This window comes from Eubalaena glacialis, chromosome X (genome assembly GCF_028564815.1).
Source record: "Eubalaena glacialis isolate mEubGla1 chromosome X, mEubGla1.1.hap2.+ XY, whole genome shotgun sequence".
In the NCBI taxonomy this organism is placed as follows: domain Eukaryota; kingdom Metazoa; phylum Chordata; class Mammalia; order Artiodactyla; family Balaenidae; genus Eubalaena; species Eubalaena glacialis.
In genome coordinates, this window is record NC_083736.1 from 29519287 (window position 1) to 29535615 (window position 16329).

The window sequence follows — 16329 nt, forward strand, 5'->3', positions numbered from 1 at the left end:
CAGGGAAAAAGACAGGAAATGTTTAACATGGAAATGTATTAAAATGTTAAAAGTGATTTTCTCTGGAAAGTGGTATTAAAAAAGAGATTTATTTCTTCTCTATGCTTTTCTATATTCCTCAAAACTTTCATAATGAACCAATATAATTTTCATATTGTGAAAAAAGTGGTGTTAACTTGTGAGCTGACGTTTCATGTTATTTGATTCAGCCTGTGTCTCTTTCTACTCAGTTTTGGGGGCCTCTCCCTCTAAACTCAAATTGCCCGAGAAAAGTCAACAGCTACAATACATCTGTTTGCATTGAGAGACTATGCACCCAGTATCCTCCTATGATATGGGTTTTTTTTTTGTATTGAAAATCTATATAGACCAGGAGCACTGATATATGATCTCTTCCCTAAACTCTTATTGAATATGCAGTATGAAAGTTAATCATGGAGATAACCCAACAGTGATGTGTATCAAGAACTTATACAAAATGGGAAATTCATTTGATACTTTTATTTCCTAGGGTGAGAAAGAAATTAGGGCCAGGTATAATAACTGGTATAAAAATAGCTAATGTCATGCAAAATTTATTAAAGAAAATGTGATTGCGGAAATTATAAAATCGCAGAATATTAGAGCGGGAAGAGAGTCATTTTACAGATTGAAAAATTCAAAAAAAATTAGAGAGAAAAATTGATTTCTCTGCTGTCCCATGGATAAGTAGCCCTCACGGAAATATCTGTTCCTCTTTTCTTCCTTTAAACATTTTTGTAGTGCTTAGTTTGTGCCAGGCACTGTGAATATGCTGGGGACTGAGAAGCGAATAAAATGGGCAACAGTCTTGACCTCATGCAGTTTGTAGTCTAGTGGCTGATAACGGTAAGTCAGAAGGCAATTATAAGGTTTTGTGGTTAAGGGTCAAGAAGGGGAAATTAGAGAATACTTGGGACACCTGACCTAACAGGTAGCAGAATATAATTTTCCTATTATATTTTGATAGTGCTGCCTCTCTGCCTAATTATTTTATTTCTAAATTTTTTCAGTATAAATTCTTAAACATTGCTTAAAATATTCTTGGTTTTAGATGGGAGCTGATCAAGGCAAATTCTTGATAAATGCACCCAAATAACATCAACATTTAATCAGTCATTTCCATCAGATAAAGAAAACAAAAAAGACCATGCTTCGAAATAATTATTTTCCAATTGGTACTACTTTTTCAATATTGCAACTTGGGTCTCATCCAGTCTCATTTGTTCTGAGATCAAGACTTAAGCATTTTCAAAAATCATTTTGCCAATCAAAATTTCATTTGCTTCTCCCTGATTGGCTAAGGCTTACCTATTTGGTGCTACCCTCAGCTCATCCTTACATTCTCTGGGGAGACAAACTGAACATCATGTTGCAGAATAATAGGTAGAATTATGCAACATGTTACGAAATAATATCTTCATAGATTTATCCCACAAACATTTTCTTTGACAATGCAAATAGAAAACCAAAACTCAAAGTGTAGAAAAATGGGGATAAAAGCTGATCCTGGAATCAGCTAGTTCCCACATTAAAAAGAATGGGAGATATACTACCTACTTAAATCCAACTTAAGTAGTTTTCCTTCTGTCATCATACAAACAATATGTGATAACTGATTTTGAAGTCACAAAAGCTAGATATTCGGTTTTAAAATGTAAAATAAAGAAGTTCTACCAATTTTTGGTAAATACAACTACCCATATTGTTCCCTTCATTTAGTCTCTAAGTGGAGAAAGTACATTTTCTGCCTCTTTTCCCAGGCTATAGTATTTATCCACTGAAGAACTGGCTAATGGCTTCACTTCCACATGGCTAACTCCCCTAGGAGAAAAAGCATAACGCTGCATGCAAAATTCCACTGTAGTCACAAAAAGGGCATTCTGTTTCCTTTTAAAAATTTTGTTTCAGGCTCTTAGGTAAATCTGGTGGTAAAATGTTTACCATTTACAATTCTGAAAAGTGATCCTAATTTATAAAATTGCTATTACTCATGACAAGAAAAGCGGCAAATGGTACCATGTCAGATGCTGGAGGAAGAAAATGAGCATCTCCTTGAATAGTCCAGGGGACGTATCCAAAATCCAAGCCAGATCACTCAAACTCAACTTCCGAAGCAAATAAGATGGTCGTTCTACACACAATGGCCAAATAAATGTCTAGACTGTACAACTGTTTTTCCATGTTTATATGATAAATAATGCTGATATTTCATAGCTAGTATATACACCAAATCAACAAATATATTTTAAAGATCCATCAAACAGCCCAATAAGGTACCACTTCCACACACACGTGCACCATCTAATAACAATCTTGGGACATGTACATACACAAAGGGATAGAGAAAATTCATTTTTAAAGACAGGAGCTCACCCCGTATTTTATTGTTATCTGGGCAGAAACACATGTTCCAATCTTTTCTCCTTGCCTTTTTCTAGAGATAAATGGGCCTGTTCCTTTAAACAATCTGTTTATAAGAGCTATAGCTTCTGAGAGTTGAGTAAAACATACCAAGTAATATTTCTAAAATATTTTTAGGAAAGACACTTATAGAATAATGAGCTCGTTTCTTAAGGAGATAAGCCATGTCTTTCTTTTGGCTCATACAGAAACTAATGCTTGCAGCCCCAAATTATTTTTGCGGCAATCTGATAGCAGCACAGATTATCTATAGCTTTACTATTTTTGTTACGCCAGCTTTCTATTCAATCAACCTCTAGTTATTTGGGCCTATATTCTTCTTGGGATAAGCCTAGAATATTATCTAAATGCAGGGCTTGCTACCACCCAAGACATTTTTCTCTTTGGTTATCGTATTAAGTGCCATCTGGGTAGTCTGGCATCCAGTGTTAACTATTGCTTGTACTTCTCTGATCTTCCATAAGCTCAGACCTCTTTACAACAGTTTATTCTGCTTTTCAACTCCCCCATCTCTGTGGCAAAGCTACCTCCTGGTGATTTAATCACCAAAGATCTTTCTTTCATCTGAAACCTCAATCCAATTTTTGCCCAATGACAGTGTCTAGCATTTATTATGGAACCTAGGATTTTATTATAGATGGCAATAAATTATTCTCTCATTAATCTATATTTTTTCTTCTGCAAACAAATTTTACGTACCTCAAGGGCAGAAACAATATATTTGATTAACTGACTCATTGTCACAGAAAGCAATTATTGAGCTTTAATTATGGGCCAGATAGTGTACTATGCCCTGAAGACAGAGATGGCAAAGAAATGTTCTTGCCTTTCAAGGAGATCCTGTCCCTGTAATTTAATCCAATAATCGCTAGAAGAGACTTATGAAAGAGTACCCTAGACCAGTGGTTCTCGAACTTTAGTATGCATCGAATATCACCAAGAGGGCTTGTTAAAATACAGACTGCTGGGCTCCACTCCCACTGTTTCTGATCCAGCAGATCTGAGATGGGGCCTGAGCATCTATAATTCTAACAAATTCCCAGATGCTGCTGATGTTGCTGGCCTGGAGAGAGTGGTTTAGAGAAGAGCAAGGTGATTATGTAGGAGATATATGTGCAAAGCCATGATGGAGCTGAGTACCTGCTGTACTCGCGGAGCGGCAGGAAGGCTGTATGATAGGTTTAGGGGGTGCGTTGGGGATAAGTGTGACATGGTAGTTGGTGACAAATTTTAACGGATCTTGGATGCCATGCTAAGAAATGTAGATTTTAGAATCATGAAGCACCGTCAGAAATCTGTAAATTTGAAATTTCAAGCCTGGGCTTTAGTTTTTAGAAAGAAAACAATTAGAGTGGAAGATACACAGAGGTTTGTATCATACTGATATTTAGACCTAAAAGATGAAAATTATTTTGTTCTTTCAACATCGAGGGCTAGATATCACGCGTCTAATGTACGGTCTGTCTCAGCTTTCCTCAGCTGGACAATTTTAATAATTTTCCTTGGGAAATCGCAACCCCCAGTCAAGCTCCCCTCTGCCTTACCTACTGGCAAGTAGATACGTGGTGTCCCACTTCAAATAACATCGACATTTGTATTCATGTTTCATAGACTCCTCAGGCTAGTGTAGCAGGAAGAACTCATGTAATTTTACTGATCAGGAATTTGAAGGCTAGATTAGTTAAGTAAACTAAGGTAACCTCGCTAGTTAATATCAGAGCTGAAACTAGAATTCACCTATCCAAATATTCTGTTTGTTACCATAATAATGTATATAAATCAGTTTAAGTATTTAAGTGACTACAACATGAACACTTAGGATCAAGTTTGCACCTGTGCAGGCAATAACAACTAATTCACAACTGCAACAACTTCAACTTTGAGACACATCTGTTTCCCGAGATGTTAAAAACAACATGCATCTTAGAAGCAATAAAACACAGTAAACACAAGATGGCTTTCCAGGACCTCAATTTTGTTCATGGGAGAGACGGAAGATGGCATGTCTTTGATGAACCATTTCTTTCCATGTCCTATTTCCAGGCAACTAAGCATCTTGCAGTTTAAGAAACCATCTTTTAGTATCTTCCAAACCAGAGGAGCTCAGCCACAGCAGAAGACTACTACTATAAGAGCCAGACTCCTCTGGGTGTGCTAGCTAGTCTTTATTCTTGTGTATTTCCTTACCTTCCTCCATTTGACAAGCAACTCGTGGAAATCCTTAGGAATTTATTCAGTCAAATGTTAATTTCTGACCATAGTTGCAGCTTTGAGGCTCATTATCAAACGCTGATCTCATGCCCTCATTCTTACCTCTCAGAGACAAATCACTTTATTACATGAACATCTGTTTCAACACATTTTCCTTTAGTAAATCCAAGTAAAACAATTAAGTTTTTCATTAAATTATTATTATTAATTTATTATTGCTTCTAATAATTTATTGTTTTATTTGTTTTTTGCTGAAAATGTGGATATTAAATAGGAACCACCTTCTCTTTTTGATTATACAAGCATACATGTCAACATTCTGTTGGCCAAACTATAAAAGAAATTAACCCAGATGACATATTTTTATTTAGCTAGGAAACAGCTTTAACTTTCAGCCATAACATTTTAACACAGAATAAGAAGTACAGTGTTTTTATTTATTTTTAGCCTCAACAGACATTGCATTTATTAAATATGTTAATAGCATGGGCATAACAATTGAAAATGTGCTTAATTGCTCAACCTTGGGGACTGGATAATCTGCATCAGATTTCTATAGGTTTTTCATGTCTCTGAATTATTATTCGGACTTTCTAATGGGATCCTGTGCCTCTAGTCTCTCTCTTCTCTGATCCCTCCTATGTAATCCCTTTGACGTGGATCTTTGAATATATATCCTTACTCACTCTAAGCTTGCCAGTTTCTCTATATTGCTTCTCTTTGACCTCATCACTGCCTCCACCTTATGCCTCTCCTTATGTGTTCAATCATGTGAGATTTCTTAATATTTCCAGGACAGGCCATACTATTTTGTGCTTTCAAAGTTACTCAAGCTGTTATCCTCCCTTCTGACCTTCTTCTTCCTCTATATTGTCAAGATTCGACTCCAGCTCCCAGGTGAGCACATCTGCCACCATCTCTGTGAAACTGAGTGTTAGACTTCTCTGATACCTTCACAAATTTTACTGTACCTATCTTGGAGTACTATAATGACTTTAATGGTGCCCTCCCCAACTAGACCAAGCATGTACCATTTGCAACACATAAAACATAGTAAATACTCAACAAATGCTGCTTAATTAGTGCACGAATGACATTATCTGTACAGTGACAGCCACTGTCTTTATCTCCTCACCTCTCATTATCTTTGTAACACACTACAAAGAAGTTTTGATGCATGCTTCCAATGCAAATGTCTTTTGTCAAAGTCAACTATGAGCTCCAAAATGCTAAATCCAGGGGGAAATTATTTTGTGTTTGTGTAACTGAATTTTTCAGCAGCATTTGACACTGTCATTCCCTTTATCTTGAAGTACTTTTTTCATTAAGTTTCACGGACATCATACTTACCTGGTTGTCTTTATATATCATGGCTATTTCTTCCTAGTCTCCTCTGTCTCTTTTCCCCTCCCCTTCTTTGAAAAGTATGGTCAATTCTCAGCCTCTTTTCCCAAACTCTCTTCCTAGGAGACCTAATTCAATCCCATGCCGTTAAAATCATCTATAAGCCTATGACTCTCATATTAATAACTCTAGTTCCAATTTCTCTCTTGAGTTTCAGACTAATATATCCCGCTTCTTAACCAGCATCTCTACTTGGATGTTTAATGAGTCCTTGAAAATAAACACGGTCAAAATAAAACTCTTGATTTCATCTCTCCCTGTACCCTTCTGTTCCTCCACCACTTTTCTCCATTTCCTCTAGAAAAGAACTTAGAAATCGTTCTCAGATATCCTTATATTGCACATCTAATCCATCACAGTAAATCACCTATGCTTTTCAAATGTATCCTAAATCCACACTCTCTCAGTGACCCTACCATTCCATTCTAGTCTGAACCACCACCGTCTCTCACGTGGACTATTAGAGTGGTATCCAATGTCATCTTCCTACATAACTATTGCCTCATTTCAGTCTAACCTTTACTCAGCAACAAGAAAACTCTTTGAAGAAAATAGATCAGATCACTTCATCCTCCGGCTCTAAATTCTCCAATGATGTCCCATGAATCTCAGAGAAAGAATTAAATTCCGTATCATGGACTATAAATTATGCATACTCTGGCCCTTGCCTACTTTCCAACCTCATTCCCTCCTCATCCTCCCCTTGCAATGGAATCCATGATATTTCGGGACAAGCCCAGTCTATTCTGAGCTCAGTGACCTTGTCCTTGCTGTTTCCTCTGCCTAAAATATTTTCCCCAAGTATTCACCAGGCTTACTGCTTTAAACAACTCTCATCTCTTCTTAAATATTGCCTCCCAGAGAAGCCATGTCTTCCCATCCAGTCTAAACTAGCCCACCTTCAACATCATTTTCTATCCCCTTAACCAGCTTTTTTTCCAAGATGTATCACATGTGTGATATCTGAAAGCACATGTGTAGGTATGTAATAAATGTATCAAATAAATATCACTCACTTATTATCTGGCTCTCTACTAGAATGCAAGTACCATGAGCATAGGGATTTAATTTTGTTCACTCTTGTATTCTTAGTACCCGGCATATAACGTGTACTTGGTAAATATGTATTGAGTGAATAACGCATTGAAGGGATCCAAGTTATACCACTGTGGCATATGGATAATTTTGAGCTGAAGGCATTTGAGAATCAACAGATTTAGGAAGATGCTTTCCCTGTACTCACCTTTCTGCCCCAAAGCAAAGCCTTCTAAATGAATTCAACTTATTATAACTCTCCCTTTAAGGGAGGCTTCCCATAGCAGGGGAAAGAATGACTCCTATCACTGGAGATGAGAAGTTGGCACCGGGATGAGAAATTGTACAAACAGACCTTACCTTCTATTAGTTTCCCCCGTATGTTTCTCAGTCATTTTCCACCATTTATTTTCACTTGAAATTCTAACCCACTCCCCTTGTTAAAATGGTATATAAGCTCTACATCCTAACAGCTTCTTTGAGCGACATTTTCTGTGAGCTCCTGTGTACATACATGAATAAATCTTGTCTTCTCTCTTACTAATCTGTCTTTTGTCAGTTTACTTCACAGGTTCCCAAGTACTGAACTTAAGAGGGTAGGGGGAAAAAAAGTTTTTCCTCTTCGACAGCATAAATGAACGTATCAATAAATGGATAGCTTGAGTAATTTTCCTCATCCTTCTAAGCCTCACTCTATTATTCATTTTATTGATCACACCATCAATGCCAGGCAAGAAATGGAATTTCTTAAGAGTAAGGGCATTAGAAATGTTAAAAGTCTACCACAGAGACATGTCACATTGAGAAATGGTTCACATGATCTTCATTTGATCTCACTCTTAAGCTAAATAGTTGGGAGGATCAGGATGGGGAGTGGAGATATCCTTTTGCACGAGGTTCCACTGGTATGATTAACAAAAAGATGCCAAAGACACATAAAAAGAATAGAGGTTCCTTTGATACGGGTAAAGCTTATAGCTTATTCCAGTCTGTGGTTCCACAGAGCCCAGGACCCAGCAGGGCGCCCCCTCATAGAAAACATGCTTCTCTAAACTTCAGGTCTCCACCAAAGTGGCCAGCTACCAAAATACCATCCCATCACGATATCCTCAGATCCTTCATAAACCCCCCTACTGCCAATCACATGATTTTTTTACCCCCTAAAATTCTTCTAACTGACAATAAATCACTTCTAAACAAATCTAACAGGATGTTCTTGAACACATAGCAAGAGAAGTGTGAATCTTAGGTCAATTTTCCAGACCTACCAGGCTATGATCTCAGTTCTTACTCTTCCACATCAGAGTGGAAGGCTGCCCGCAGGCCACTTTAATTCAAACCTAAGAAGGTGCCTTGGGCAGAGAAGATTTTTAACCAACAAGTTTGTTTGGGGGATGATTTGGATAGGAGTCCAAATGGACCTAGAAGGATTATTACCAGAGAAAAAGAGGGTAGGAACTTGTTATTACTGGCTAGAGACCAGGCAACTAGAGAGGCTGGGAAAACAATCTCAGAAGGTGTGGAAGACCCAAGCCAAAGGTAGACATTAATTCCCATCTTTATCTTGAGAGCCCTGGGATAGGCATCACTTAAAGTAATCTCAGAGGTTTACCTTTGGCATACATCCCTGAGCCATAAGTGAGATGCAGAACAATCAAAAAGACTATCAGGGCATTGCATTTTCTCACCCCAAACTCACTTAAGACTTTATAACTGTAAACCGGTCCATTTTGGGATGGCACTTTGAATCCCAGGCTAGTAGTTTTCTGCCATTTATAAGCCTGTGCTTCTCCTACTTTTAGAGGATTCCACCCATATTACACCCAAGAACAACAACAATAAAAGTATATTTTTATTAGCCTGGGAAGGACAGGTATGGCACAAAATTTACACAGTAAAGCTTACTGTTTTACTTCAATAAACAATGATTATTGAGGTTGATGATCTGTTCTATAGCTTTCCCCAAAACCTGTGTTACTGTTTTATCAATTCTGCAAAACACCTAAGCTGGTAGCCTTTATGCTCGATCATAGTTCTAAAGGTAACAGGGAGTGCCAGGCTACAGAGCAAATAGGATATAGCTCTCCGAATCTTGCTAAAGTTCCAGTAATTCTGGTGGTCCCAGTAAATACTGGGCCAGGCCCAGGGAACTTCTCTCAGTCTATCTGCCCCTAGAAGAATGGTTCTCAAAGAATGGTTCCTTGACCAGTAACATCAGCATCACTTGGGAACTTGTTAGAAAAGCAAATTCTCAGGTTTCCACCCACAGTGACCTTATCAGAAACTCTAGAGATGGGGCCAGTAATCAGTGCTTTAACAAGCCCTCCAGGTAATTTTGATGCAGGCTAAAGTGTAAAAACCATTCCCTTACAGTGTTAAAAGTCAAAGGGATTTGAGCAGGTTGTAACAGGTTCCATGACCTCTAGCATTGAGGATTGCCAAGCAGTCCTGAGGGCTAAGGACGCCCCATTTGCATGGCAACAATATGTATATTGAAGTGTATCAGGTTCACAGTGCAGCCTTTCCTATAGAACCCTTAGTGCTGTATTAAGTTAATCCTGGTCTTAAAACCAAAATTGGATACAAACAGACTGGATTTCCTTGAGTGAAGGTCTCACCACTAAGTATCTCCCTACATGGTGAACACTATGCCCATGTAATATTAGCATCTTCTTCGTCCCCTCATCTGATACCACCTCCTTCCCATTGGCCTTGTCCACAGTGATGTGGAACTGCCCTACTTTCACTGTGTATTCACCAAGTCCTGTACCAAGGAAATGTACAGCTGAGAAGGTCTTTGTCCTCTAAAGCTTATTAGTCTTTGCCTTACCCATGCCTGATTCACTTTTATCCATGCGTCTTTAGGAAAACTGTTCCTTCTCCCTGAATCACCCTTTCCTCCTCTGATTCTTCATTTTTGGAACTGATTCTGAGGCCCTGGGCAGCTATCACATTCTGTGCTCACCCCTTTCAGAGCACAGTATTCCAATTATTTGATTACACACCTGACTCTTCTGAACTAGGAGCTCCTGGAAGGCTGTGTCTTTCACCTCTCTGTCATCAACATTTTGCACAATTCCCATCTACAGTAGATACTTGATAAAATTTGACTAATGAATGAAGGAAAACCAGACAATGGATTCTAAGGAGAGAAAAAAAGTATTCTGCAATAAATGGCTTTTGAATCTCAACACGTTTGTGAGCATACAAAGGGAAATAATTTAAAATGAATTTACCTGGGGTTTTGTGGCTTCTTCCACTCTTGATTTCACTTTGTAATCAAAGCCCTAAGCTGCTTGTTTCCACCTAACCTTACCAAACTCATACAAATTCAGTTGGCAAGGTCTCCAATTGCCAGAGTTACTCGGAATTGCATACTGATCCTCCAAGGTGCTTAATGAGCCACACTGGCTGATTAACAACCACCTACAAGATTGATGGGCATGAAATGAATTTTAATAGCAACCAAACCCTTCCTTCCCTGATTTATAGACCTATCACTGTTATGGAGCAAACCAAATTTCAGAAATTCTGGCTGCTCAGATCCAAATTGCAGTCCGATTGTGGCATTATTAATGTTGGAGTTTGAAGTCAGTGCTACAAATGTATCTAGCAAACTGGGTAGAGAATGAGCTTGGAAGTATGAATATTAGTTAGAAATTAATGATTTGTACAGAATGATGTGTGGCTTGGGTAGTTGGTTCTCTTTGTCAAGTGTGGATACAAAATGACTGTTTCATTCCCAATTGCAATATGTATCCATGGTAGTTATGTGCAATGCATTTGAAAATAATAACTTGAGATACGGAGACAAAGAATGAATAAGCCAAGGAAGTGTGGCATTCACAAAGAGACATTTTATCTGCTGATTCTTAATCAGGGCAGACCTGAATATTCACATTTATAGCACAAAAACTGAAAGAGAGGGCTGGGATTTAAAAGGCCCTTCATCTTGGTCAGGCTCTGCAGGGTGTTCTCCCTGCAGCTGGTGGGCCCCTTCCTGTTTCTGATGTCTCCACCTGCAGGTGGTGGCGCTGACCCCTGACCTCATGAAATAAGTCTCTCGCTCTTCTCCCGCTTTATTCCTGCTGCCTGGAGACTGCAGACAGGAAGTTTGGGGATGACAAAAGGTCTCTAACTAAAAGATTAGATTAATCAGCTACATAATGTTTGCTCCACAAGCCTTCTTTTTCAAATAAACTTTTCCAAAAATGAGCTAATCTATCTCTTCACTTTTATTCAAAATGCAATAGAAGTATAATTGCAAAGTGAGGGAGGGCCCTGGACAGAGTCTAAAAGGAAAACCTATCATCAATACAGGTCAAGGAGAAAAGACAAAATTGGAAAGCAAAGATGTGTTGAAGCCTTAAAAGTGCACAGATAACAGTGGAATATTTGAGTGAGAAAAGAAACTAGTGGCTTATATTTTAAATTTTCTAAAACATTTTTGTCCAACCACTCCAAAGAAAGGAATAAATGGGGATATAAGGAAGTAAGATAAGAGAAGTTGATTTCATGGTGGACTAGAGAGCAGTGGCCCAGGGTTTTACCTTTGCTCTGTGACCCAGATCTTGAGCCTCCTTCCTTGGCAAGTCAAGATGTTATTAACTATACTGTAACTACTTCCTATCTTTGTTCCATTTTCCTCTAATCTATTGGCCAAACTGCAGAAAAGCCTTTCGAAAATTCATGCCTACTCAAGTCATTTGCTAGTACAAAAGCAAATAACCTACTTGTCTATATACTTATATAAATATGACCTAGCCTAAAGCACTAGTTCTCAAAGCAAGATGAGACGAAGACCAGCAGACTCAGCATCACCAAGCAACTGAGGGACATGTTAGAAGTGCAAATTCTAATGAGCAACTTGAGGTATCACCTCACAACCGTCAGAGTGGCCATCATCAAAAAATCTATAAACAATAAATGCTGGAGAGGGTGTGGAGAAAAGGGCACCCTCCTGAACTGTTGGTGGGAATGTAAATTGATACAGCCACTATGGAGAACAGTATGGAGGTTCCTTAAAAAACCAAAAATAGAACTACCATATGACCCAGCAATCCCACTCCTGGGCATATACCCTGAGAAAACCATAATTCAAAAAGAGTCATGTACCACAATGTTCATTGCAGCACTATTTACAATAGCCAGGACATGGAAGCAACCTAAGTGTCCACTGACAGATGAATGGATAAAGAAGATGTGACACATATATACAATGGAATATTACTCAGCCATAAAAAGAAACGAAATTGAGTTATTTGTAGTGAGGTGAATGGACCTAGAGTCTGTCATACAGAGTGAAGTAAGTCAGAAAGAGAAAAACAAATACTGAATGCTAACACATATATATGGAATCTAAAAAAAAAACTGTACTGATGAACCCAGTGGCAGGGTAGGAATAAAGACGCAGATGTAGAGAACAGACTTGAGGACACAGGGTGGGGAAGGGGAAGCTGGGACAAAATGAGAGAGTAGCATTGACGTATATACGCTACCAAATGTAAAATAGATAGCTAGTGGGAAGCTTCTACATAGCACAGGGAGATCAGCTCGGTCCTTTGTGTCCACCTAGATGGGTGGCATAGGGAGTGGGGGAGGGAGATGCAAGAGGGAGGGGATAAGGGGATATATGTATACATATAGCTGATTCACTTTGTTATACAGCAGAAACTAACACACCATTGTAAAGCAATTATACTCCAATAAAGATGTAAAAAAAAAAAAAAAAAAAGAAGTGCAAATTCTAGTTCCAACCCAGACCTACTGGAACATAAATTCTGAAGCTACAGCCCAGCAAGCTGTGGTACAACAAACCCTCCAGGTGATTCTGATGCTGTGGAAGCATGAGAACCACTGGCCTAGAGGTGGGTATAAACTGGTATGACTATCCTTCAGCTGGGGACTGTGTCGTTTTTTTCTTTTTTTTAAGTGTATAGAATCCAGGTCTTTGCCTACTGACACTGATCTAATAGGTTTGGGATGAAAGTGAGGCATCTACAGCTTTTATCAAGCCGCCCAGATAACTCTGAAAGGGGCTATATGGACTGCACTTAGAGAAATGCTGGGCACAGGATAAACAGTATGTGAACCACTTACATGTAACATGCAACAGCCTAGCCTTCTCCCCACTGACTCCTCCACGCCCCTCTCTCCTTTAATCCTCTTTTCTCTTCATCAGCATGCCACACATTCTCACACTTCTCTGCCTTTGCTGGGACCCTTCTCTGCCTGATTCACCATCGAGCCTTTTCCTTGCCTATCCAACTTGTACTCCCCCTTCACATTTTATGAGAAGCTTTCGTCAGCTCCCTCAGGCAAAGTACATTCTCTCTATTCTTTTACTCCTCTGACACATTGTTCATAGTAGTCTACCTGAATAAGTAAGGTCTTTAGAAAGGCCCGGGCTTATTCATGTATTCATTCAACAATTATTTACCTGTCATCTATTTTGTTCAAGGGACTACGTTAGGCCTTGGGTACATAATGGTAAACGAAATGGATATAGTTCCTGCCCTAATGGAGCTCAAAGGCTAGATTCAAATCATAACTGCACCACTTACTAGCTGCAAGGTCTTGGGCAAGTTACTTAATCTCTTTGAGTCTCAGTATTATGAGCGGTAAATTGATGATGATAATTCCAACTTTATAAAGCTGTGACAAAGATTAAGTAGCAAGAGTAAGAATCATATGATGGAATGTCTCTTACATAGTAGGCCTTCAATAAATAGTAGCTGTTATTAGATTACTTATCTCACTCCATTTGAATGGTTTTAAGTATCTATCCTTCACTGGCCTATGAAGTTTCCTGAGATCCTTCATTCATCTTTGAATTCCCTGTCCTTATTACACTGCCTGCAACATAACTGACATATTATAATTCCTCTATAAATGTTTCTGCATAAATAAATTGCACTTTGTCAGACAGGTTATGTTCTCTGATGTGAGCCATTTTGCTCTTCCCTAAAAAACAAGGCAAAACTAGTCAGATGAATTTCAATGGTGATTTTTGTATTGTGGCTATTTAAGGAATGCACCACTGATAACTTTTCTTCTTACATTGAATATTATAAAATAAATTAAAATAATTGTATCCAAGTAAATGTCCTGTCATTAAATTTAACCAGGTTTTACTCTTTCAAGTGCTCTTTAAAACACAAATGTAAACAGGGCATCCATGTTAAAATCTACTTTTCAAGAGCACTGAGGGAAAGCAGTGAAGATGCACTGACCTTGAGGAAGAGTACAGCTGCTGGTCCTCAAATAGGACATTCCTTGTCTTAAATTGCCTCAGATGAAATATGCATTCATTGTGTGTGTATGGATAACACATGCATATACAGGAAAGGGAAAACTTAAAGCTAGTTAGGTGAATTTTGTCTGTGTCTGTATATTTAAGAGCAGAATTGATGCTAACGAACATAGAAAACAAACTTATGGTTACCAAAGGGGACGCACTGGGGGAGGGATAAATTACGAGTTTGGGATTAACAGATACATGCCACTATATATAAAATAGATGAAAAAAATAAGGATTTACCTTCTAGCACAGGGAACTATATTCAATAACTTGTAATAACCTATAATGCAAAAGAATCTGAAAAAGTATATATATATATATATATATATATATATATATAAAATAACCAAATCACTTTGTTGTACACCTGAAACTAACACAATATTGTAAATCAACTATACTTCAAAAAAAAATTGATGCTAATGAGAAAAATCTGTTCTATTACAAAATCGTTCTTTATTCCACTAGTTCTTTAACTTGAGCATGAATCAAAATCACCTGGAGTGCTTGTTACAGATTGCTGGGCCCCACTGCCAGAGTTTCTGATTCAGTATGTCTCAGGTAGGGCCCAAGAATTTTCATTCCTAACAATTCACAGGTGATGCTAATCCGGGGATCATACTTTGAAAACCACTGCTCTACTCTATGAGGGAAAAAGTCTGAATGTGCCATGAAAAGAATGCTCTGCTTCTGAAGAAAGAAACAGAAGCATCAAAGGTTAAAGGAAAAATAGAATTCTCAGGTAACTGAAGTTCTCCAAGTAAAATTAATCACACTGCTCATATATACCTATAACCCTTTGTTTCACAGGCCAGTCTAAATTTACCACTTTATTTTACATGGTTACTTGTGCGAATCCACTTTTTTATGAGAGAGTGAGCACCTTAAAAAATGGTGGCATGGTTTATTCATCTTTATGTCTATCATGGCTTGTACGTAGCTAATGTGCAATAAATGTCTGTTACATGAAACAAAATCTAAAGGAAATAGATTGTTCACCTCAGTCTCTAGATTGGTAGAACTTCTATGAAGTAATCCATAACTTAAGGTACACTATTGACTTCAATGTTTAGATTCTTGATTTTCTTATTCATCTGAAATATTAACATAGGTAAAGAACAAGACAGCTAACTTCTGTGAGATGATATGTAAAGAATAGATAGAGCTACTTAATTCAAATGCTATACAGATACCACATACAAAATGTATACACTTCAATAAAACTTTTTATTGTGCTCCTACTAAATGCCTGGAAGTGTACTGAATGCTGGAAATGCCCAATAGAATCATGCTAACAGCTTCAATGTATTGAGTAGTTAGGATGCAATAGGCACTATACAAAGTGCTTACCATGAATTATGCTTATTTATTCTTCACAACATCCCCAAGAAGTTGGCACTATCAGCATCTCCAAATTAAGGAAGAGGAAACCAAAGCTTAAAAAAATTAACTTCTCCCAAGTGACACAGATAAGAAATGGCAGAACCATAACTTGAACTAAGGCTGAAGGTAGAGTTTGTCTCAATGACCCTGCTGTACTGACTCACTCTGAAGAGGGGCTCAGCCCTCAGAAGAGTCACATGCAAAAGAGACTAGTATATTTTCTAAGATTTAAACCATAGTAAAGCTCTCAGTTAAGTTTACATACATCCAAAGTTCTAAAAGATAGACCCCAAGGGGGAGCTCATTTTTGTTCCATATTAGAAAAAATTTAAGGTATAATTGTTCATTCATCAAGTTGACAAATTTCTCTAGAATGTCTATTGTGTGAAATACAGTCTGTTGTTCTATGGATTCAGTGGTGAGCAAAGTATGCTCATGGTCTAGTGGGTGAGAGAGATAATAATCAAGTGCTCACCCAAATAACATGTAATGACAAACTGAAATAAGGACTATGAGAGGAAAATAAAGGGTAACAAAAAATCATACAGCAAGAG

General features: G+C 38.0%; 1 protein-coding gene across 1 annotated transcript in view; it reads right to left on the bottom strand.

Moving 5' to 3' along the window:
• DMD (dystrophin) overlaps positions 1 to 16329 on the bottom strand; it is a 1714964-nt gene that overhangs the window by 1001836 nt on the left and 696799 nt on the right. The gene's annotated exons all lie outside the window — the stretch shown is intronic.